The sequence below is a fragment of the Brassica napus genome, chromosome A4 (genome assembly GCF_020379485.1).
Source record: "Brassica napus cultivar Da-Ae chromosome A4, Da-Ae, whole genome shotgun sequence".
NCBI lineage: Eukaryota > Viridiplantae > Streptophyta > Magnoliopsida > Brassicales > Brassicaceae > Brassica > Brassica napus.
In genome coordinates, this window is record NC_063437.1 from 16418512 (window position 1) to 16443328 (window position 24817).

The 24817-nt window shown below is 32.2% G+C and overlaps 2 long non-coding RNA genes and 1 pseudogene across 5 annotated transcripts; all 3 read right to left on the reverse strand.

The window, feature by feature from the left end:
- Positions 1 to 3819: 3819 nt before the first annotated feature.
- On the reverse strand, positions 3820 to 5367 carry LOC106348374 (annotated as a pseudogene).
- Positions 5368 to 16198: 10831 nt separating this feature from the next.
- LOC106352034 lies at positions 16199 to 19256 on the reverse strand. The gene is made up of 4 exons (XR_001271489.3): positions 18935 to 19256; positions 18715 to 18847; positions 18393 to 18482; positions 16199 to 18262 (listed from the first exon to the last, which is right to left on the reverse strand). It is a non-coding gene; the product is annotated as an uncharacterized LOC106352034 (long non-coding RNA).
- Positions 19257 to 21102: 1846 nt separating this feature from the next.
- On the reverse strand, positions 21103 to 23901 carry LOC125608263. Of its 4 annotated transcripts, none has more exons than XR_007339236.1 (11): positions 23752 to 23901; positions 23512 to 23568; positions 23018 to 23320; positions 22911 to 22950; positions 22570 to 22812; positions 22349 to 22462; positions 22159 to 22213; positions 21947 to 22062; positions 21707 to 21868; positions 21497 to 21596; positions 21103 to 21358 (listed from the first exon to the last, which is right to left on the reverse strand). It is a non-coding gene; the product is annotated as an uncharacterized LOC125608263 (long non-coding RNA). The 4 variants fall into 4 exon arrangements; XR_007339234.1 differs by having other exon boundaries at positions 21497 to 21568; positions 23752 to 23900; XR_007339233.1 differs by having other exon boundaries at positions 21103 to 21410; positions 21497 to 21568; positions 23752 to 23900.
- Between the last annotated feature and the right edge of the window lie 916 nt (positions 23902 to 24817).

Genomic DNA, 24817 nt, shown 5'->3' on the forward strand with positions numbered 1-24817 from the left:
CCTTTTTATTTTAAAAATATAATATAACTTATAGCTTGAGAAAATATTTTGTTTTATTTTTTAAAAGATTTCGAATATAAAATAAAACAATCCTATTGGTTGGTGAATCTAGAGGTTCACCCTAGGGAGTGAACCCAAGAATAAGTCGTAATTTTATAAATAAATAAAGACCATAATGAAAACCGTATTTTATTGTATATCTTTTTATTTGTTTTACATGTTTCAAAATGATATTTTAAATAGATACATTTTTGTATTGATAATAACTAATTGTAAATTTCAAAAAAAAATTACATTTACTAAATTCTTATTTGATTATAATTATGAAAACTAGATAATCAAAAATAAGCATTTAATAACAAAATTTAATATATTATTAATATATAGAAAAAATTAAAACATTTATCATTTTGAAACGAAAAAGGTATATCTGATTTAACATGGGTCCTTAATTAATATAGGGCCTTCTGCAAAACGATTCATAAAACATTGTTGTTCAGGACCAGTCTTGAAATTCCATTGCAAGTGTTTAATGTCGTAGTTTTCAAAGATTTTTATTTTCTCATAATGCGTACTTTTTTACAAGGTCTTTTTGGTATGAACTGTCAAGAATCATGGTCTCACTTTTTTTTTTGGTTCACAAGCTCAGATATTTTAACTCTAAATTTCTGTCCTTATACTCTCTTGTTGCCGTCCTCCACCGTCCAATACCAACTTTGATGCCAACTCTATCATCTTGAGAGTGTAGTTAACGACTCTACTGTGTGAATGTGTCCTCTCGCAACATTGTATTCCTCTATATACTCTTAGCGTGTTCAGATGTTACATAATTGATTTCATCAAGTTCCTTTACCTAGAGTTTAACAACAATAAAAAATACTTTACGCAAAACGTCTAAATCAAAATATATTTCCCTACGGAAGTGGAGTTAAAGACAAACCTAATCATGTTTGTTGTATAATATCACAGTTGCGTGATTTGGGGGAAGTCTCTCACACAGTATTTCAACATTGTAAAAAGAGAAATAATAGAAAACAAAAGAAAGTGATCACTTCCACAGTATCTCATGAGAGGTGAAAACCATTTCTTTGTAGAGAGATTGCAAATATTATAAGAAACTCTCTTCCACCATTTGCGATGTAATAGTAAGTGTTATTTTATATTTTTATTTAAAGTTTATTTATTTTGCAAACTGATATTGTTTACTCTATACTGAGAAACTATGGGAAAAGGCGGAGGAAAGAACATAAACCCACACAAAATTGGAGAAATCTTCTCTCTCTCCTCAAAACTTCCAACTTCTCTCTAACACTTTGACTGCGTTTTCTGGCTCCGGCGGCCGCCTTTGACGTGTGTGGCCGCCGAGAGCTCTCTCTCCTCCTCTCTCTTTAATTTTTGCTTCGTTTTGCCTCTTCCTATCCTTCCGTCGATATGCATGATGTTGAGGTCGAGGCTCCGCCGAGGATTCATCTAGATCCGCTCCGGGGAAGAGGGGGATTAGATCCGAGGTCTGTGGGCTCTGATTGGAGTATCAGTGAGGCGGTGGAAGTTTGAGGTGGCTCGAAGTCGGCATTTTGGTGTTCACTTCCAGATCTCAGTTTTTTCCTTCGTAGATCTGCAGCTCTGAATGGAGATTGCGGCGTGACGTGTGGTGTTTGTGGCGGTCTCGCTCCGGGTCTTATAGTGTTGTACTCTGAAGTGTTTAACTTCGTTGTGGAGTGGGGTTTCAAGCGCTCCCTAGATAGCGACTTGGTGTCTCGTTGTCTGTCAAAGGTCCGTCTTGTGCCTAAGGGGGATGGCGACTCTGTCTTGTCGAAGCGTGCACGGTGGATAACACGGCTGTGTGGTCATTCTGTCTCTGTGGTTTGCGCTTGCAATCGAAGTTAGGAGTCTCAAGATCTGTCGTCTATGGCTGCTCTTCCTCTTCTCTGGTATTGCTCTCTCCTTGTTCTGTCGGCGTCATTTGCAGGTTCATGTTGCTCTGTCCTAGTGTCTGAGCCTTTAGCATCGCATTGTTTGTTGGTCTTCGTCTCTTGCGTGTGGCTACAAAACGGTGCGCATGAAAGACTAGATACATGTTCTGTGTATTTGGAGTAAGGGTGCGGTGCGAGATCCCGGTGAGTCAGTAGGGTCTAATGTCGTTGTGGCGACTTACTTGAGACCGGTCATCCCAGTGCGTGGTGGTTTCACTTGGACCCCTGCGTAGTCTGTTCTCTTCTTACAGCTGATGCTGATGTTTACGGTCGTTGCTTGCCTCTTTTTCGGCCGTTTTGGTTCTGTGGCCTTTGGGTCCGCGGTCTAGTATAATAGTCTCCGGGGTCGAGCATCTAGGTTTCTGTTACATGAATAAAGCTCGACCTTGCCTTGCGGTGCTCTTGGCCTCGGGTTCTTGCTGCCTTATCGTGCTGTCTTAGCTTTGAAGGCTTCCCGCGAGCTGTTCTTGGCTTAACCTGATCATAAAGAGTGGATCATCGGGGAAGCGAATATTACCGGGTTAGGTCTCTCGGTTTAACTGAGGTTGCTTCTTTTGCGGCAAACGGGAAGTTCCATCTCTGTCTAGGCTGGTGGTTAGCTGCTCGGCTTGTTGTGTCAGTCCCAATATAGGTTAAGAAGATTCTCTGTTTAGGGCATCTCCAATGAGACTCTATTTTTCATCTATAATTTATACTAAAATAGAATAGCTCTATTATAGTGTAATTTTTGCTTCAATGATGTTACCCTATAATAGAGTTAATCTATTATAGAGTGAAATATAGAGGAATGTCACTTTTTCACTCTTAATATAGAGTAAAATATGACATTCTTCTATATTTTACTTTATAATAGGGTAACACCATTCGAGCACTATAATAAAGTTACTCTATTTTAGTGTAAATTATAGAAGAAATTTGAGTAATTTGTTTTGAGTCGGAAAATAACTGGACCAAATTATTTTATTTAAAGTAATTTGGGTTCCATTTAATTTGATTTTAGTTTCAGTTTAAATCACTATGCATTTGTTATGTATTGTTGTAGAACCTACATGGTATGTATCAAACATTTTTCTATTATATGGCAGACGATACTACACGTAGGTGTCAAACATTTTTCTATTAACATTGCTTCGTGTTCAATACATACGGATTTGTGTTAACTTAGAAAAGTAACGGATCAAAACTATTCGAAACCAAAAAACGTTATGATCAATAAAGCAATTATGATAAGTTTAGGGGAGGAATTAGAACCCCTAGCTTGCGACTTTGAGAAACATGACGTGTTAGTATGACCTTGATCGACGTTTCCCATGCCAACTAGTTTAACCTTAGCACATGCCCTAAATATAAAAGGAGCACGTAGGTCTCATCACAACTTCCCATATAACATTTTACCAAAAAAAAACTTCCCATATAACAATATCAAGAACCGACAAATGATGGATGATGATCTACATCATATTTCTTTCGTCTTTACTATAGCATAGTTATTTCAAATCTCTTCAGTCCATGTGCACCCTTCACCGCTAAATTTATGTCATTTTTCTGGTTAAATACAAAATATCAGGTTAGTTAATATGAACCTCCATAGATCTACTCCATGGAATAGAAGATTTCCATGAAAAAAATTGTCATGGAGGTTCAGATTTATGTCATTTCTTACATTTAGCAATGAGATTTTATCATCAGATTCTAAGTTCTCTATTGAATTATATGATAATTAATTTAGTAATAAAATCTTTGTAATATCTAACAAAAATAAATGTTATTTAGGCGTAAGCAGGAACAACAAGAAAGTGATCTATCAATATTCTTTTGAAAATTCCTCACATGATAATAGAGGGAATTTAATAATAGACGGCAATATCTTATTAGATCAAACGTGAAATAAACATTTCAATGGGACTACAACATGTAGTTATCCTTTTTCTCAAACGTACAAAAAAGTGTAGTAACTTCAGAAACCATATTGTGCATCTGTGTGCACTAAAATTTTATTGGAAACACAAAGGAAATAACAATATAGATTCAGATCAGGTTCACTTATTTTGTTCAGATCCTTAAATGGCTCAGCGAATTGTTCCCATCACGTTTTCTAGCCACATAGTGGTTGGAGGCTTCCGGAGTGGTTTCCCTGTACTTGGGAGGGTTTTCTTCAGACAAAAGCTCTTTAATGGGTCCATATACTCTCGGACTTGTTGAAGGAGGATGCACAAAGAAAGATGCAACCGAAGTGCGTGGCTCTTTACCTCCATTTGCCAAAACTCTATGCTCCACACTCACAAACTTGTCATTCGTTATAAGCTGCAAAAATAAAAAAAACACTATGAAGACCTTGTTTTCTTACTAATTATGGACCGTTTGATTATAAGTGTAAACAACAACTTGCCTGTAGTAGATCACCAACGTTAAGGATAAGAGCATTCGGATTAGGAGGAACATCGATCCAGTATCCATCATGGAGAACTTGAAGTCCTCCAATGTGATCTTGAAGAAGTATAGTGATGAAAGATCTGTCTGTATGCTGAGTGGCGCCCAGCGTTAGGTCTGGCTCAGGACACGGCGGGTAACAATGACAGAGCATCAACAAACCTTTTGCACAATCCATTTTTTTGAGGTGGTTAGGCTTCAGCCCTAAGGATTCTGATATGAGCTCAAATATTAACTCCCCAAACATCATCACTCTCTTTGAGTAGTCCAACATGATCTCCCTAAAACACTCAAACATAAAATAAACTCTCAAAACCCATCAAACAAAAACACTAATGAAGTTAGTATTAATTAAAATCAAGAGAAGCCGTGTTCGTACCTACAAATGTCTGGTAAGTCATCGGTTTTTGGAACATCAGGAAACATAAAACAACTTAAGGTATCTCTCCAGCTCGCAGCAGGAGAGTCATAGAGATCAGAGTTAGAGTTATACTTAATCGCTTTGGTTTTTTCACGGCTATAGAACCTTTTCCTCGCTTCTGGATCTTGCGCGTGAAACGCACGGATCCCTTCTTTTATCTTCTCCATGACCTCGAGAGGAATCCATGGTTAATCGCCTGGAAAAAACCGAACTTCTCCATAGCGTCTTTAACCTTCTTAGTCACTTCCTTTCTTGTGACCGTGGACTCGAACACGCCACCTCGGAGATCTATCGTAGGGATAGTCAACGTAGAAGGAGGTTTAGGGTTAGTTACCGTGGCTTGCGGGTTATGGAATATGCGTGGGATTTTTGTGATTCCGGCGTCGACGAGACCCTTCACCCCGATTTTCATCTCGTCGAATGCTTTTACCTCATCCGCACGGTCAAATGTTCCCGCCATTGTGCACTTTGACTCCAACTTTTTTTTTCTGAGTGTTTTATGAAAGGAAATGGAGAAACTTGTGTTGTGTTTTGATCGAGTGACCTAGCTCTGTCTCTATATATAAGGAGGGAAAACTGGCGAAGACATGAAATAGATGCCAAAGAGAAGGACGGGTCGTGTAATTAATCCATTCAGCGGCGTGCCAATACATAAAAAGATAATATAAAAAATGGTTTAGAAGTCTGTCTAATAATATTTTTAAACAACTTTAAAAAAAAATAAAAAATCCAGTCTATTGTCTTAAAAATCGGTTTTGGCGATCGTCTAATCACCAATTTCATATAAAGAACCTAATTACCATCTAATGATTTTTTAAACATTGATAAAAACCAAGCGAAACACAATGTGTTCTTAATAAATCCCTTTTCAATAAAAAATCGAAATTGACATATCATCTTAAAAAGAAACAAACAATTCGAACATTGCTGACAATACAGTTTTCATGGTAAGTTTAAATAATTTTTAGCATACATTTGCCGCATCATCAATCTGAAATTTGAGAAAATGATGTGAAAAGATGAATAAACATCCGAAATGCAACGTTGGTTCTTAGGGCCAATCAAAAAAATTCGTACAATGCAATTTTAGAAACATCAATACGTAAATTTCTTAGGACAATGATTCGATATTACTATCAATATTAAATTTCTCAATTCTCAAAATAGTAAGAGTCTTGAAAAAAATCCATATTTTTTCAGATTAAGAAAACAGTCATTTAAGCTTCAGAAAAGTGAGATTTGGAGTAAACGCTAGGACGATTTGTATATCTTATAAATAAATCATACTTACCCAAGAAAAATATTATGCTAAAAGAATGGATATACGTATAGCTTGAAAATGTATTAACCAATTGTATTAAGTTCCAAACGTTGTTATCACTCAAAGCTGTAATAGGATAATTTTTTTCTTAAGTCAAATTAATAACAATGCACAATCGACTATCTAATTACTCGAACATGATTTTCCGAAGTATTGTCGTTGTTTTGCATCAAATTCAGCAATTTATCTTTTATTTTATTATATTTGGGTGGCACAAGCATATAGCTATTCTTCTTTGGAGAGCTAGGTAAATTCTTCTGGATGAAATTTGTATCTTTGTTTATCAAATCGTGTTTATATTTTCTTTCATTTATTAGTGTATTAACCTTACTTAACTTATTCTACTTGAAACTTGAAAAATGTCCAGTTACAAAAAAAAAAGAAAAAAAACTTGAAAAATGTTCTGATATTCCAAGTATAGTAATTTGCTGACATAATTTCGTAGTAGTTAACCGGAAGCCACTAATTGGATTATAAAAAGGTTGACATTATTGTAAGAGAAAGACTTCGTCCCTATGGTGAACTTTTAGATTCACCAACCAATCAAAAATTAGCATACTAAATATAGTTTTTTTCATAAAAAGAAACAAAAAAAAATTAGTAGCTGTAAAAAAACATTTTAAAAAAAAATTGTTAACATCCACACTAAATCCTAAACCCTAAATCCTAAACACCAAACCTAAACCCTAAACACTAAACCCTAAACTTTTACATAAACCTTAAACCCTTGTGTAAAACATAAATCCTTAGATAAATCTTAAAAACTAAACCCTAAAATTTAAGGTAAACCCTAAACCCTTGGGTAAATCTGAAATCATTGGGTAAATCTTAATTCTTAGGCAAATTTTAAATCATTGAATAAAATATTTTGGGTTTAGGGTTTTACCCAAAAGTTTAGGATTTATCCAAGAATTTAGGATTTACCCAAAAGCTTAAGGTTTAGTGTTTAGGGTTATGAATTTAGGGTTTAGTATTTATGATTTACATAAGGATTTATGATTTACATAAGAGTTTAGAATTTACCTAAGAGTTTAGAGTTTAGATTTAGCATTTATGATTGGGCGGACGGCATTAACAATTTATAGAAAAATATTTTTTTTTACAGCTACTAATAATTTTATTCATTTTTATCTATTTATTTTAAGAAGTAAATTCGAAATATTTTGTTTTTTTTTACGAAAAAGACTGTATTTTATATGCTAATTTTTATTGGTTGATGAACCTAAAAGTTCACTATCAGGGTGAACCCAAGTTTTTTCTCTTATTTTAATAAGGATTGAACGTGGACGACAGAGAATCAAGGAGATATATTGAGATATCGTCAGTATTATTCAAAAAGAAATCATCAATATTATATCATACTATTAAAAACTTATTATCATATCATCGAGATCGTATCTTTTAGGCCTATTTAGAACTATTTTATCATTATCAATAATATATCATATTAATAAAATCATTTTTATATTTTGAATGGAAACCATAGAGCGGTGCATCTTTGGAATTGGTGTGATTTAAAAGTTATAAATGTCAGCAATATTCAAGAATGTTCCTATAAATATTTCCAACTTCAATTACATTTGACTTGGGAAAAATAAAAAATGAAACTAAACCTAAATTTTTAATTGAAAATCTATTGTGTAAAATGAAAAATATTTTTATAATAACATTATATATATAATATTTTAGGTTTTTTGTCAACATATAATATTTTTGTTATATATCATAATCAACAATTCTAAAACTAATGTAAAAACAACATATAAAAACTGACATATTAAATAATATTATATAAACATAATATATTTTCAATTATAAAATTTCACTGATTTATATTTTGTTAACCATGATGCATAAATTGTTTAAATAGGTAATGCTAACGAAAATGAGATCTGGTCCGAGATAAAAAAGCACGTGACTTCGTATCGGGGCTGGCTCCTTACTATAAAAAGGCTTTGGACAAAACAAATTATATATTTAGCAAGAAGCATTTTAATATATTAATCAAGTTGATATGATAGTAGTATAATAATCTTTAGAATCATTTTGTTTTTTTTTTTGTCATCTGTTAGATTAATAAACTTTTATCCGTTCGAAACATGATTTTTCTAGAGCCATGCATAAACCGACAAGGTAAACCATAAACATAACCTTTCGAAACCAGTGCCGGCCCTGACCTAAAGCTGGGGAAGCACCAGCTTTAGGCGCCAAACTGAATTATATATTTATGGGCATCACAAAAACCAAAACTTTCATGTGTCCTAGTGGTTGTGTACCCCTTAACTGGTTTAAAGGTGCTAGGTTCGATTCTGTAGGGGCACCAAATTTTGTTTTTGCTTTAGGCAATATTATAGACTGGGCCGGGCCTGTTCGAAACCAAATTTAAATAGACAAAAACAAATGATTTCACATAAGCAAGACGAAAAAATGATCACTGAAATCTTTTTTGGAGCACACTCATAATCACCATTGATACGAAGCTGAACGATGACAGAAGCCAAAATGAACGAGAAAGCAATGACGATTCAATTTATTTGAGATGAGATAAGATCTCTAAAACCTGTTCCAAACTAGGAACCACGAGCCAACACCACTCAAGAACAAGCTTCAACTACAGGGAGCCACGAGAAGACGTATCTAACACCTCGAGAAGTCGACGAAGTAGACCGTTGACAATCAATTACTCAAAGACCGATCGCAATTGAACTATAACTTCACAGTCTCTTACCAAAAGACAACATTACTTCTCCCTACCGAAGCTTAGTACCGAGAGATTCAACACCGAAAGCGAAAGCCGAGTAACTAGACCTTACCGGAAGAGAGCACCATAAGCGATTTGTCACAAAGATGACAAGATATAAGGCTAAAGACCACAACCACCAATAAACCACTAATAAACCACCACAACCTCGAGATCACACAAGCTCCAAAAAGATCAAAGATTTCTGAATCACAAACCATTAATACGCCAAGCTAAGCTACACCAAGACCTGCCAAAACTTAGGGAACCTTTGACAAAGAAAATGCTAGGATAAGGATAAGAAGACAAAAGCCTACAATCACCGGAGACCTGCCTGAAGCTGCCTTACTAAATTCGATGGAAGAAGTAACAACCCACATCAGAGCCGGTGTAATCCTGCACCCGCGCACCAGAAAACAAATTTGATACTAGCGAGGCATTCCAAACAAACCTATAAGGTGATCAAGCCACCGGCCTTCTTTTCAAGAGAACCCAAATCGAAAGAGAGAAGCCTCAAATCGAGATCTGAGTGACTCCTTCGTCTTCGGTCACCAGGGCGTCAAGCATATCCCCGAAGGAGAGGAGAGCTGGCAGGAGGCAAAGAAACAATGACCACCAGAGCCATAACCGGCGCACACGCCATCACGGCCAGAGTAAGATGAGAACGAAGATGTCTTCACGGGAGCATCTTCTTTTTTTTTTTAAAATTAAGTTAAAATTATTAGAATAATTAAAATGTATATCATTCATTAATTAGGTTAGTTCATCCTAACTTTGAGTTTATCTATGACACAAAACATATGAGGTGCTGTACCTTCTATCATTCCCCGATGCCGACGCGTCGCTGTTCATCCCCGCTTTTCGCTCTCTTCATCTTTGCCGATTCTTTTGGTCCAGTTCTTATAGTTTCTGCTTCGAATCTACTCTCATCTCCAACGAAAAGCGCATATTTCAACCTGAACTTTACTCATCGTGTCTATTTTTTCCCGAAGTTTGTAGTAGTAATGCGTATTGCATGAACTAAACAAAAATACAAAAATACTACATAAACTTTACATGTCATAGTTTTTTCATTTTCAAACTTTATAGTAGTGCATATTTCATACTAAACTAAACAAAAATTCAAAAATACTATATGAGCTCTCAAAATTGTGCTTATTTATATTGACCATCAAAAATGTTTATTATCCGTTAATTTATAAACATGACATCAATTTGAATAAATTCTGTAAAATTAAAAATTTAAAAATTTTACATGAATTTTCAAAATCGTGCTTATATATATGATCTTCCAAAAGTGTTAGTCATCCGTTAATTTTCAAAACACGTCATTTTGAATAAATTCTGTAAAATGAAAAATTACTTTTAGAGAGATTCGAACTCTCACACTTGTAAACAAGTATAAAGTAAATATTTGAATTAATAATAAATAATTGAAACTTATATAATAATGAATTTTAAAGTTAAAATTTAAAAAGTAAATAATTATAGATTTATTTGATAAAAATAAAACAATAAAATTTGATAAGATTTATTTGATTAAGCTAAAACTTATAAATAATTTAATGTTTAAAAAAATAATACAAGAGAATTATTTTAGTCTATATATCAATTAATATGCTCTTACTTGTTCACAGTGCGAGAGTTCGAACCTCTCATAAATTAATTTTTAATTTTACAGGATTATCCAAATTGACGTTGTTTTGATAAATTAACGAATGACTTTTATTTTTAAAAGTCAATATATATGCACGATTTTAAGAGTTTATCTAGTATTTTTAAACTTTTAATTTTACAGAATTTATCTAAAATGACGTCATTTTAATAAATTAACAGATGACTAACATCTTTGACGGTTAATATATATATAAACATGATTATAAGAGTTCACGTACTATTTTTAAATTTTTGTTTAATTCAGTATGAAATATAAACTACTATAAAGTTTGAGAATGAAAAGACACAATGCATAAAGCTTATGTAATATTTTTAAATTTTTATTTAGTTCAATATAGAAAACATACTAGTACAAAGTTCAGTAAAGAATAGGCACGAGGCATAAACATTTTTTCCCGTTTTCAACGGTGATGAATCCCCGGGGACTCGACCTACTTGGTTTCAAGCGCCGCTCCAATTCTCACTTTATGCTTCGTTGTTGTTTCTTTGACAGTTCCTGGAAAATCATGTCAAAAAGAAATTTTATTCTTAATAGTATCATCTAAAATAAAACTAATATTTATTTATGATAATTACATATCACAATTTGTAATAATTAAATATCAATATAAATGTGTGATATTCTAATTATACACCAGAAGGTATAATATGTTAGTCGTTGAATATACAAGGGTTGAAGATTTATTTTATATCATCATTATATTAAATTTTGTTATATGTTTCTACATGTATTTTTGGGTGACATATTCTATTTTTTATTTTATTAAAAACATGACATATTTAATAAAACATGGTAAAATTAAAATGCACAATTCATGGTAGAAAAAAACAAAATCCAACAGAAACCTATAAAATGATTAAATTTTGTAAGCAATGCTAGGAAATTTTCTTTTAGATATTAATTGTTGTAAAAACAAATAAAACTAATACTTTAGGTATATAAGGAGTATTTCATGTATTTGATTGCCTTTTTGTTTTTCGGTTGAGTTTTGGTGAGATTATAGTTTAGTTCGGAGTATTTGAATATAGAAATACATGAACTGTTTTAAGATTATTTAGATACAAGTTTAGTTGTTTTAGTTCTGGGGAAACGTCCATGCCTAGTCATATATCTCAACCGAAGATACTGATCATTTTAAGTCTAGATTATTGGATACACGACAATATTAATATATGACCAAATGTGAAAAATAGACATAGTATTCCACATGTATCTTGTGAATTCATTCTACACAATAAATCTTAGTGAACCTCTATATTATGGTCCATCTTTTACTATTCAGATCCTTAAGTCCGCAAATTAAGGAGAGATGTGATCGAAATGTGCGGTTCTTCGCCTCTGTTCGCCGAAACCCGATGCTCCACACTAGCAAACTTATAGTTGCTTATAAGCTGCAAAAAAACTATCATGCAAGCATATATTGGGATTTTTCAGAAATTATGTTTAGAAAAACAATCAAGAATATATTTGAGATCTCCGAGGTTAACGGTAAGATCTTTCGATTAGGAGGAACATCGATCCAGCATCCATCATGGAGAACTTGAAGACATCCAATGTAGTCTTGAAGAATTGACTAGTGATAAAAGATATATATGTGTGTGAACTTATGCCAAATGTTAGGTCAGGCTCATGACAAGTCGGGAAGTAATAAGAGAGCAATGATAAGCTTTGCGGTGTCGAGTTCTTTGAGGTGGCTAGGTTCTAAACCAAGAACTTGTGATAAAATTTCAAAGATTATCATTTTTTGTACCCCAACATGATCTCTCTGAAATATTAACCACCACTACACTTCATCATTAGTAATTTATATATAGCAGATCACCAAAAAATAATATTTATATATAGCAAATAAGTCCTGAAATAGATCAAATATCTTGTGTAGTCTTAATTAATTCTGAACTTGAAATGAACTATCAAAAAGAGAAATTATATTTCCACATTATTCAAAGTAGTTTGGAACGAGATTTTTTTTTTGGATTAACCAGGAGATATCTCAAATCTACAGAATAGCTCATACTAATCGTCTAATAAGAGGTATAGTTCAAAGATAGGCCTTCTCTTCTGATGCAAATAAAATTCAAATCATGGCCACATATCCGTATGATCACACATGTTTAGTGTCGTATGGTTGTTTCGAACCTGAGTCGCTTAACTCATAGGAATTTGCCTACTATTAGACCACCCATGTGTGGTTAACAACAACTTTTGTGTCTTTGGTATAATCTATTAGCAAATTCTTTTTGTAAATATTCATAAATAAAATGTAAATTATATTCCAATATATTTAGGATCCAACTGGTGATCTTTTCGGTAACACGAGGAACGTATAGGAATAAAATTGTAGGAATAAAAATGAATGCTTGTTCCTTATCAAATTTAACAAGGAATGCTTTTGTTTTATATTTCTCTACAAAAAAGGAATGGAGAGGAACAAAAAGGAAAAATTATTCCTTGTGAATGATGGTTTTTTTTGGAGAATGATAAGGAATTCAGTGTTCATTTTCGTTCCTTGGTCACCATTCAAAGCCTTACTTTATTTTGTTGTTTAGGTTTTATTTGTAATTTTTATTAAAGGTGATTTAAATTTGGTACAACAGTAGAATGTCACTTTCTTAAAATATGATATTTTATTTTGATTTAAGAAAACTTCCTAAAATAGAAAAATTGGGGTTTTAGATTATAAATACATATATAAAATTTTTATAAATTATTCATTCATATCACTGATAAAAATCTGTACATTGGTATTTTATCTCAATGGATTTTTTCTATAGTTTTTAGTTTTATTCAAGTTTTATTTGTGGCCACTCACAAACAGTAATCAAATTTTCTTTTTGTTTTTAGAAACTTGGGTTAAATTAAAATATTATTTCCTCAAGACATTATTTGAGAAGTGATTTTTCATTTGTCATCATCACAAAAATTTTGAAAGAAAAATGATGCCATATCATACCAAAAATGATGACATAACTTGAAGCTAATTATGACATTAACATTTACATTAAATGTGATTTATATTTTTGGTAAGTTTTTTTAAATATGGTAGTAACTCATAAATCATCATTAATATAATAATAAATAATATAATAGTAGAAATAGAAATATAATAATATTTTACAATTTTTGAAATATTCTTTATTCTATTTTTATAATTTTTGTTACTAAAACAATTTTTTCAAAACTTTATGCAGTTTTTTTTTTAAAAAAATTGTAATTTTCTAATCCCATTACCATTAGTTTCTTTTTAATATTTAAAATTTTGAGAAATATTATTTAGTTTACGTTCGATAATTATATAACTACAAAAAATTCTCTTAATTTTGTAGAATTTGATCTCTTATATTTTAACTAAAAGAAATAGATAAAAATCTTTCTAATATTATAATTTTAAATATATACATATCTACTATTAAATTTAAATTACAAAAGTCTTTATTTTATCTTAATTTTACATATAATTATATTAAAATTTGAAATTTAAAATTTAAAATTAAATATTTTGAAAGAATAAAATTAATAAATTAATAAATATAATTTAAATTTAAAAACTTTTATTTCCGCGCATAATGCAGAAACGCCTAGTTTCCAATTGTAAGCCATATATATGCGTGGACCTACACATAAGTTGTTTTCCAGTTGGATTGGATAACTCCTGTTGGTAAAATTGTAATTAGTTAGGTTTGTTTTGGTTTCTTGGTTTTTTAATATATTTTTTCAGTTTAATTAAAAATGATGAGAAATAGACAAAAAGAGCGCATATGGAAATGTTTTTTCGCCAGTAAGAACGTTTCAGACTTTGATCCTATTATGTACCCACAAATCTTTGGTGAGTCCTAAGCTTTAGAAACATCAGGAGCGACAACCGTGGTTAAAGTATCTCACCAGTTCGCAGCTTGGAGCTATACAGATCCAAATTAGTGTAGACTTAACATTCTTGGTGATGTCTCTGCTATAAAACCCTCTCTTCACTTCCGTGTCTTCCTAACGTTCGTTTTCTCCCCACAATGTTGTATATACTAACTTTTTTTCTTGTAATTATTATACTCTGAATATATTTAGAGCTCTGTTCAATCAATAATATCATACAATTTCATAACCTATTAGGTCTTTGATTTGGTTGTGGAATTATATTTTCTTTTTCAAAAGAATAACAATTTATAAAAACGTTTCTTAGAGAGTTGTTGAACACAACTACCGTGTGCCTCAAATTTTTTTTCCTTCTCCTCTTTCGTTAGGTTAATCGTCATTTTCTTCTCTTTTCCGACGGTTGTCACAACCGCTTCGTTTGCGCGACTGATGTAGGTCCACGCATATATATGGCTTACCATAAGTGGAAACAATATATAATTCTTGTTGACATATATATGGCATATTCCACAAGAATTCATTCCATTAAATCTTGTGGAATAAGTGGAAACAAATGGAATGTAGTAGGGTATTCAGAATAAAAAAAATCATCGTGAATGATGTGGAATGGAATACAGTTACGTTAAAAATTACTTTAATTAAATTTTGATATTATCTAACTTATTTAGTGCAGTACTGTAGTTAAATAGTAGAGTTGTTAATATTCTAAAATTTAAAACAATCGTAGATTTTTATGATTTGTTACTAATTCAACAAAATAGTAGCAACATCTTCTTCACTATTTAAGCATTCTTAAGTTGATTATCAAACCATCAAATGAAAAGTTGTTTCTCTCTTACCAGGTGCTGTTTCTTTTCATCATTCTTATATCATATACTAGGGAAGCCCGCCTGATTTCAATGATATTATATTTTCTAATGAAATTTAAATTAATTTTATGGTCTTGAAAAATAAAGTATTCGTCTAACATATGAAGATGCATTAATTTTCTTTTACTCATGTATCATTATTCTTAAAATTATTTTAAAATAAAATAAAATTCAAATATATGGATAAGAATATATTAAAATAATTTATCCGAGTACTTTGTAGCATTTTGTATTATTTTATTTTTTTGAAATAATTTGTAATAATTAAATATAGTGTTCCTACATTTTTCAAAAAGAGAGATATGTATACTTGTAATACTTAGATATAGTGCTTCTACATTTTAGAAAGAGAGATGTATACTGGCTAGAACTCTATGCCTACAGTGCACATGCATATTATTTTGGTTTTGTTTCCTAAATTTTATAATTTTAATTATAATTTTGTAAGTATATATTCGATATATTATATATTGACATCTGTTATAAAACTATAATTCATATTAATTGTTTAATTTTCAGTTCCTAAAATTTGTGATCTTTTTCTTTGTTATCTAAAAATACTATAACATGATAAGCAAAATGAATAAAAATAATTGAGTCTTTGTTATGATTTGGATAATAATTTATCTTGGTTATCTAAAGTTTATTTTGGGTTTAAAACCATTAAATTTATAACTTTCAAGAGAATTAGTAAATTTATTTTGATATATGTATTCAATTTTGTTCCACCTCGTCTTAGAGGCATTTCTGATTTATTTGCACCATCTATATTGTTTGCTAATATATATAATCAGTTTTGAACAATGACCTTAACCGTATTATGAAAATACTTTTTTTTTTGTGCTTAGGTTGTTTAAAACTTGCTATAATGGTTTACTTTGTCTTCTGGTAGCATTGAGTTATCTTCATATGGACATTTTTCATAAACTTCATACTAAAACACATTTGAGTTACTTGCAAAGAAATTCATATGTGAGAGAGACCAAGGGGCTGTTCGTTTTTCCATCTACCATCTCCATCCAGCTGCTTTATCTATGTGATCCATCCAAATGATCCATCCAGATTTTAGGAGCTGTTCGTTTCTCTATCCAGATGAGCCATCTAAATGAGTCATCTACATGAATTTTATGTTTATTTCTTTATTTCTATTTCCATCCAGATATGTTTAATAAACAAATTACAAACATACCCATGTTTTGAATTAATCATATGCTTAATATTAAATTTAGCTATACTAATTTTTATTATTTAGTATAAAATATATTTCTACTGAAATTATTTTAAAATTAACATTTCACATTTACAAATTTTTATTTCATATAAATTTATTTATTTATTTTTATTTTTTAAAAAATATATTTATTTTATTTAAATAATTTTTTATTTTTAATTAAATTTTCATTAGAATTTAATACAACTATAACTTTTAATCAAACTCAAAATAGAAACTCAAATTTGAATAAACTTCCAAACAACTCAAAGTAGAAATTTAAAGTGGAAACTCAAATTTTATAAAACTAAAATTTAAAATATGAAAGCAATGGTAAGAGCATTATGTACTCAAATTTTGCATTTTTAGCGGAAAAATATGCTTTGCGGTTTTGGTGGAAAAACACACTTTTAAAGTTTTGGTGGGAAAACGTGTTTTTAAGATTTTGGCGGGAAAACACCTTTTACGATTTTGGCACTAAAATGCGTTTTTGGGTTTTTGCCAAGAAACCACGTTTTTACGGATTTGGCGGGAAACACATTTTGGCGGGTTTCGCGGGAAAACGCGTTTTAGCAGTTTTGGCGGGAAACACATATTTTTGCGGTTTTAGCAGGAAAATGCATTTTTGCGGTTTTGGTGAGAAACTCATTTTTGCGGTTTTGGCAGGAAAATTTGCTTTTGCGGCTTTGGTTAGAAACCACGTTTTTATGATTTTGACGGGAAAACGCGATTTTATAGTTTTGACGGGAAAACGCATTTTGTGGGTTTGGCGGAAAAAATGGTTTTGCAGGTTTGGTGGGAAAACATGTTTTTGCGGGTTTGGCGGAAAATGCGTTTTTGGAGTTTTTACGGGAAAACGTGTTTTGATGTGAAAGTGCGTTTTTGTAGTTTTGACGAGAACATCTATTTTGGCGGGAAAGTATATTTTTTACGAGAAAATTGCGATTTTGGTGAAAAATTATGTTTGTGGTTTTGGCAGAAAAATGTGTTTTGTAGTTTTGGAGGGAAAATATATATTTTTGTGGTTTTGTCGTTTTTCATGAGTGATAAAATGATATTATGTTTGAGTCTGTAATTTGTTAATTACACTGAGGTATAATAGACATTATCCCATTTTGATAAACTCATATCCATCTAGATGATCTCATTTGGATCAGCCAGCTGATTTTTGAAATTAAGCCTAAATTTTTAAAACTCATTCAGATGAACCATCGAGATGACTTGTACTTTTAGTGACTAAACCTACAAAACTCTCATCTTCACTCAGATGGCTCATCTGAATGAAAAAAAAACGAACAGCCCCCAATACTCATACTTCATCTAGGCAATCTTAATAATAATCAATACTTCAATTTTCACCCCGAACAGCAACACAATCTCTCGGTGTATCAAACAAAAAGAAGAGTGAGTATTGCTTGCGAACAACACCAATGTCTAAGTATGTAAGACCAGAGCCACGTCAAATTTGATTCCTTACACCAGCATAGACTGCTTATCGTAACAAAATTATTTAATACGACACTTATCCGATAGTGGACCTTGATACTGTCTCCTTTGTGAGTCTGAACATCACGTTTCTGAGACTTGAATTGTAAAAATGAATAATTCAATACTGAGTCATCTACCACTCACACAGATTGAGAAATCAAATTCACCATGGAAGTTGGTACCAATTGCATCAAACATTTGACGACGTGAAAGAGATTTTTCAGCATACCTTGACACCAATCTGCAACTCTATCACATCAGCTGACTTCTTTGCATAAAATGAAGATGACAAACAACGACATAATGCAAAGGAGATCAGATCGATTGATTGCAAAGGTATGTTTTTTTTTTTGAAATCAGAGAAGACCAATGAGATTAAATCAGATTGCCTATACCTGATGTTAGAACAGCAAGCAGAACTAAAACTCCACAGATTTCATGGCGAACGCAGGGCTAATCATCTCTTCGTTCTTTCATTGATTATACTGTACATTTGCGGTAAGTTTTGATTCAACAAACGTGAAAAGAAGGGATTTAACAAACGGGTTTAAAATTATCTCATTCAAAAGATGTTCAATGAAGATCTATATATGAATGCGAACGCCGAAAATAATTGAAAACTAATATGACCATGAAATTTAAGAATGTAAATGTCTAAAGCATTAAACCGGTGAAATAAATTTGTTTATGAACAATAGACGGAGTCAAAGAAGAGACCTGAGAATCCAGCAGAAGCATATCCACTCCCATGAGCACACCACCACGGCGGAAATTCCTGGCTTCCCAGAGACAGAACAACTGGACTTGAACAGTGGAGGAGGAGCGGCCGTCTGCAAATCGGAGAGGAAAACTGAAACGTTTGCCATAGCTCACAGAATTAGTTTAATCTTTAGTTTAGAACGAACGAGAGGATGATTCTCAGAGTAGGAAACCTCACCTTTTTATAGTAGAACCTTCACCGCCTTGCAAAATCAGAACTCTCAATGAATATAGAGCGTGGGAGATAGATTAATGGAGGGTTTAAAGAGGCTTATTCGGTAACTGGTATCCTTTCGTACTGTGATGAAGCAGATGAAAGAAATATAGCTTGTGAATCCGTAATCGCCATGAGCTCTGGAGAGGCGAAGAAGAAGAACACGGGTGGAACCCTCAACGACGATGCGACATTTCACCTGGTGGAGATGATAAATGGGCTGGGCTCGAAGAAGTTAAAACAAAGCAGGGCCAGAACAAACGAACTGCACATACCGCGGATCAAAGAAGACACGTGTCACTGCAAGAAGAATCCATTTGATGACGTGGCACCCTAAGTAGAAATAAAACTCTTATATATATATACTAGGATCAACCCGCCCTACGGGCGGGATATGATTTACTTGTGATATATAAAATTATAATATTGTATATAAAATATTCTTTTTATATTTATTTTTTCTGTTTTGAAAATTTTGGGTATATATTATGTATAAATCATTATTTTTGTTATTGTTTTTTTTAAACGATTGTGTAGATTATTTTAGTAGAGCTATGTTTTATTTTAATTTTTGGGCTGTAAAACTTTTAGAATATTTCATTGATGTTTTTTGTTAAATTGTTTTATATTATGTCTTAATTCAGTAAGTTAAATTATCGCTATTAGATTTATGTTCAAGTATTTTTTGGAATTCGTGACATAAAAGTTTTAAAAGAGGAAAATATATTAGATTCAATGTTTTTAATTTTCATTGATCTATGGGAGTTGTCGTTTGATTTTGTTGTTTGTGTGTTATGACTACTAATGGAGGTGATATTGTATGTTAATGTCTTTTTGTATTTAATTATGTTTGGGGTGGATTGTTTGATTGGAAGAAAAAATATAGGTGGTATGCATGGTCGTTTAATAACGTGTGCTAGTCCAAGTCTAAAAATAAAATAAAATAAATTTAAAAAAATTCAAAACCAATACATAAATTTGTTTGAAAATTTCAAAATTTTTAATATATTATTAAATTTATAGTTTATAATTCGAAAAGAAACCTCAAATATTTATAGATAAAACTATTAATTCTTAAAATTATTTCATTACATTGTTAAATATATAGTTAATATTTTTTTTGAACAGAGTCTTACTATAATCTGGGACGGTCTTGATGGTATGTTTTATTTTGCCTCTCCTAGTGGTTGTATATATTTTGTAGAGTTGGATTAGAATTGTCTTGATGTTAGTTGTTTTTAAAGATGTTTAGCTCATATTTAGGGGTCACTTGGAGTTTATTTTGTTGTGGACTCGTAAGGAGTGGTATTTGGGTTTGATTTCTTGTTTCAATTCACAGAGCTTTCATGTTAATCTTGTTCAAGACAACTCAATACCAATATGATGATGTTTGAGGATAAGTCAGTCTGGCGTATTCTGTACGATGGATTTTGTCGTATACTACATTAGACCTACGTTCTGTGTGTATATTTGTATTTTCCTGTATTTGAGCATCATGTATGTGGCACCTTTTGTATGTTTTCTATTTTTTTATTGGTTATAGATTATTAATGGATCACACAGCCAGTCTACCATAATGTATCACTCTAAGAGTTTCATTTACTTGTTGCGTCACAAATTGTATACACAATTCGTATCTTAAAGTGTGTGTTTAAGCTTTATAAGAATCGAAAGTTTATTTTGTTCTGCTTAGCCATTGGTTCTCCAACTCGCACTGGTTGTATATGGCTATTTTCTAATTAATTTTAAACTTATATAGATTGTCTAAGTTCGTCCAGACACGTATTTATATACCATTATGTTATTTTATAGTTGACCTTCTTTCTAAAAGTTGAATTTGAGTGTTGCGTATATATATATATATATATTGAACCTTGGTGATTACATGACATGAAAAAAATAGTTTAAATTAGAGAAAGATTAAAACATCGCTAGGACACGTACTTGGATAGTATTATGTTATATGATAGTTGACCCTTAAAACCCCTTTTATTTGAAGTAGAATTTGAGTGTCGCGTACTTAAACTAATCCTAAGTAATGGATCCTAGACAAAAACAAACAAAAAAACTAATCCTGAGTAGTTAAATGACATGAGTAACATATCGACTAATTTAAACTTAGACATATTTTGTTTTAAAAAAGAACTTATATTTTATAAAGATTGTCCGAACCAAACATAGCTCCAGAGGGGGAAAACAAAACCAAACTTGTAAACAAACACTGATGTGTTAACATTATTTAAAGAGGAAATACTGCATCCATAGCTCTTATTATCTTAACCTATGTCATCCATGCTTTCTTGGCCATCTTGGAAGCTGCTCCAGCTGGAGGCTTTTTATTGTCGGCACCACTTGGAGCTGCTCCAGTAGTCGGTGCTTCCTGCATGTCTGCAAAAAATGGGGAGACCTGAGTTTCCTATGGGTTCACAAACTCTCCAACCTAAGTGATCAATGATTGGTTGGAAGTATTTTAGAACATATTCAGAGCAAACTGGTGGATAATGATATGTGCTGAAATTGACGTACCAACAGAACCAGCTTCATAGGCACTGATGTTATGTAAGTTTGTCATTTCCCAATCAAAACCATCAAATAGACCTTCACCAGTATCATTAGCAATGGTCATCTCCACACGATATCAGTCAGTAAACATGCATTTAAAATCAGGGGTATATCTGCGTGTGTGGACTTTTGGTGCAAATGATTGATAATAAAGTGTTACTGAATGATACATACCGGAGGACACCAACAACATTAGTATTGTTGCAGTGCACGCAGGTAACGGATGAGACAGTCCACTGAAGTTTCTTAGTACACTTGGAGCAACAAACTTAACACCACCCTTTGTCCATCTCGATGCCGTTGACCTTCCCGGTGCAGGCAAACGAAGTCAATCTCCTACATTCTTTGAATATTAGAGTCACATACAAAGTTCAAAAATGCAGGACTAACAAATTTTAAAGCTAGTTGTACAACCTGAGATGGAGTAGTGATGATGAACTCTGTGATCAGCCATGGTCAAACGTTCAACCTTTGCATAGCCTCTAAGAAGTGAAGCTGCTGATGTATTCCCAGTATCTTTGGAGACCAGCCTACATGGATGAACAATATCCAGGCAGATTGAGTGCATGATAAGTAATATAACGTACTCATATAGTTAATCATTTAATAATCACCAAGATACTTACTTGTAAAAGTAACTTTCCCCTGCATAAGTCTCCTTGTTGAAACATCTATGTGTCCCTGATGTGGCATTGAGAAACAGACGTGAAGAAGAATTCATAATCAACTAACGGGTTCTAAATTTCGCATTCAAAAGTGATTCAATGAATATATGAATGCAAAGGTCTGATAATCATAAGTTAAGAACATAATAACCTTAGAATCATGAGGAGAAGCATATCGATGCCATCAGCTCGCCACCGAGTTTGACATTCCTTGCTGCCAAGAATCTGAGCAGTCGCACCTCAACGGTGGAGGAACATCGCTCGTCTTTCAAATCAGCAAGAAGAATTGATGAATTAGCCATTATACTTTAAATAGGTTTTCTTTGGTGTTTTACGAACGAAGAGAATGATGTTCAAGGGATGAAGACTGACCTTTTATAGTTGTGAATACACCGCCTGGCGTAAGGAACTGCTTGTAGATTGGTGAAGGACCCTAATCTAAGTCAACAGAGGCGATTTTTCTCCATATAAAGATTTCATTCACAGAGCTGCTGTTGAAGTACTAAAGGAAAGAATCCAAAAGGATTTAGGACCGAGAAAATATATTCATCTCCAAGGTCCATCTTAACCATACTAAACCAACTTAAGTCTCCAAAAGCTCTGTACCTACGCTCTCTGTATTACATGTTACAGGGTCGCATGCTCAATTAGATTAAAATAATATAGACCACAAAAGCATCTCAGAAATGTGTGTAACTCAATTATTTTCTTACCCTTTTGCAAAGGATCTGTCGCCTAATCAGCTGCTTCAGCCTAAGAAAAACAAAACAAAAAATATAAACAGAAAAAATAAAGTGATTAAAAAGAAGAAGAAAATTACATGGGTGGATGAAGTGGAGCATCTCTTGAGCTTGCTCTCGTCCATGGATTAATTCAAAAGAGAAGACACATTCAGAGAAAGAAACAAAACCATCGTTGTTTCGATCATGAACATACATGTCTCTTTGAGTCATATTCACGATCCTTTGCGGAAGAATGCATATTCCACTCAGTCAAATTTTCAAAAAATCGACATATGAACATGGCATGAGGCTGAAAGATCTAAAACTTAATGCATATCAAAGCTCAATATTTTTCATCTCAGTCCAAGTTCTCGTGTAGCATAAAGATGATGTCAGGAAATCTGCAGTATAACATATAAGTCACGTTACCGAAAACTTCAAATGCAGATTAAACAAATGTTATAATATTATAACTAAAAAAACATGCAAATTTTTTGTTGTTGATTTGATTGGTGAGATTATAGTTTTCAATTCTAAATCGTGAAATGTGTAAATAAGATGTGAGAGACAGATCAAGAAGAAAACGACTTACACTCTTTGTAGCGAATCATCACTCCGTACCAGAGTTCATCTTCTACCATTATTGAATCTGAAAGGAAGCACAAATTAGCTTCGATTTGTCCACTCTATAGCTGCCAAACAAATATATTCGACGGTTTGGGAACAACGACTGGAGGATTTCATCCGAAGGTGTGGGAAGAAGGTAATTAGAAAAAATGTAGTGGGAAGGAAAAAGTTTCAGATGATGATGCTCAAGAAAAGAAAGACTAACCTTTTGTAGAAGTAGAGACACCGTCTTTCAGAGAAATCAAAGAGAGGTGATGGAGTCAAGGAGCATGATAATCAATTAGAAGAAATGTTTTAATTCATCTGAAGAGAAGACAAAACGTTATAGCTGTATCCGACAGAGATCATAGAAAAAGACTCTTCGTTGTTGGAAGAAGAACATGAAACCCTAAGAATATTGCAGCTGGTCCGTATTCGGGCTGAACACGGGAATAAAGAAATATAAGGCCCACAAAAACATAAGAAACATATAATTAAAACGCAGCGGCCCGTACCTTTTAATCAAACGATGAGTTTTGGCCTGAGGACAGGTGACGTGGCGGACGTACAGAAGGCGAATTTCCTATGTGGATGCTGTGGATGGCCTAGGAGGGATTCAAACTGTACTTTATATATAAAGATAGATAGATAGGTAGATGAATTTGTGTTTTTGTTTTTTCTATTGTTCGTTAGTTTAACTTTAAATAAATATTTTTGCTTTCTTTTTATTTTTCACTAACTTTTTATTTAACATATTTTCTAGTTTTTAATGAAATGCATTTTTATTTCAGATAAATTTTATTATTATATTCATAATTCTCTTTATCTATACTATTAAATCAGGATCCTATTTTTAAAATTACCTTAGCTTGCCCTTTCTTTACTAACATTGCATGTTTCATTAAAGGCAATCAAGTAATATTAATAACACATCTATATTGGGTCTTTTTTTTTTTGATCCAGCTCACATCAGATCTCTCTTAGGCCATTTGGACCGATTAAGAAATCAGATCCAATTCTCACATTTTTTTTTCCTTTGGACCATTGAGTCCAAGTTTAAATAATTTTTTTTCAACTATCCTTAATTATTTTTTTCTTTTCTTAATATAATTTAAGCATTCATAAAAAAATTAAATTTTTTTCATTGAAAAGTATAAATCTTTATTAAAAGTATATAATTTTTTATTAAAAAATTAACCACATAATAAAATTAATTTATCAGAGTTATACCAACTTAATTCATTTAAAAAATAATGTTTAATTTTTTTAACATAAATAGTCATTTAAAATGA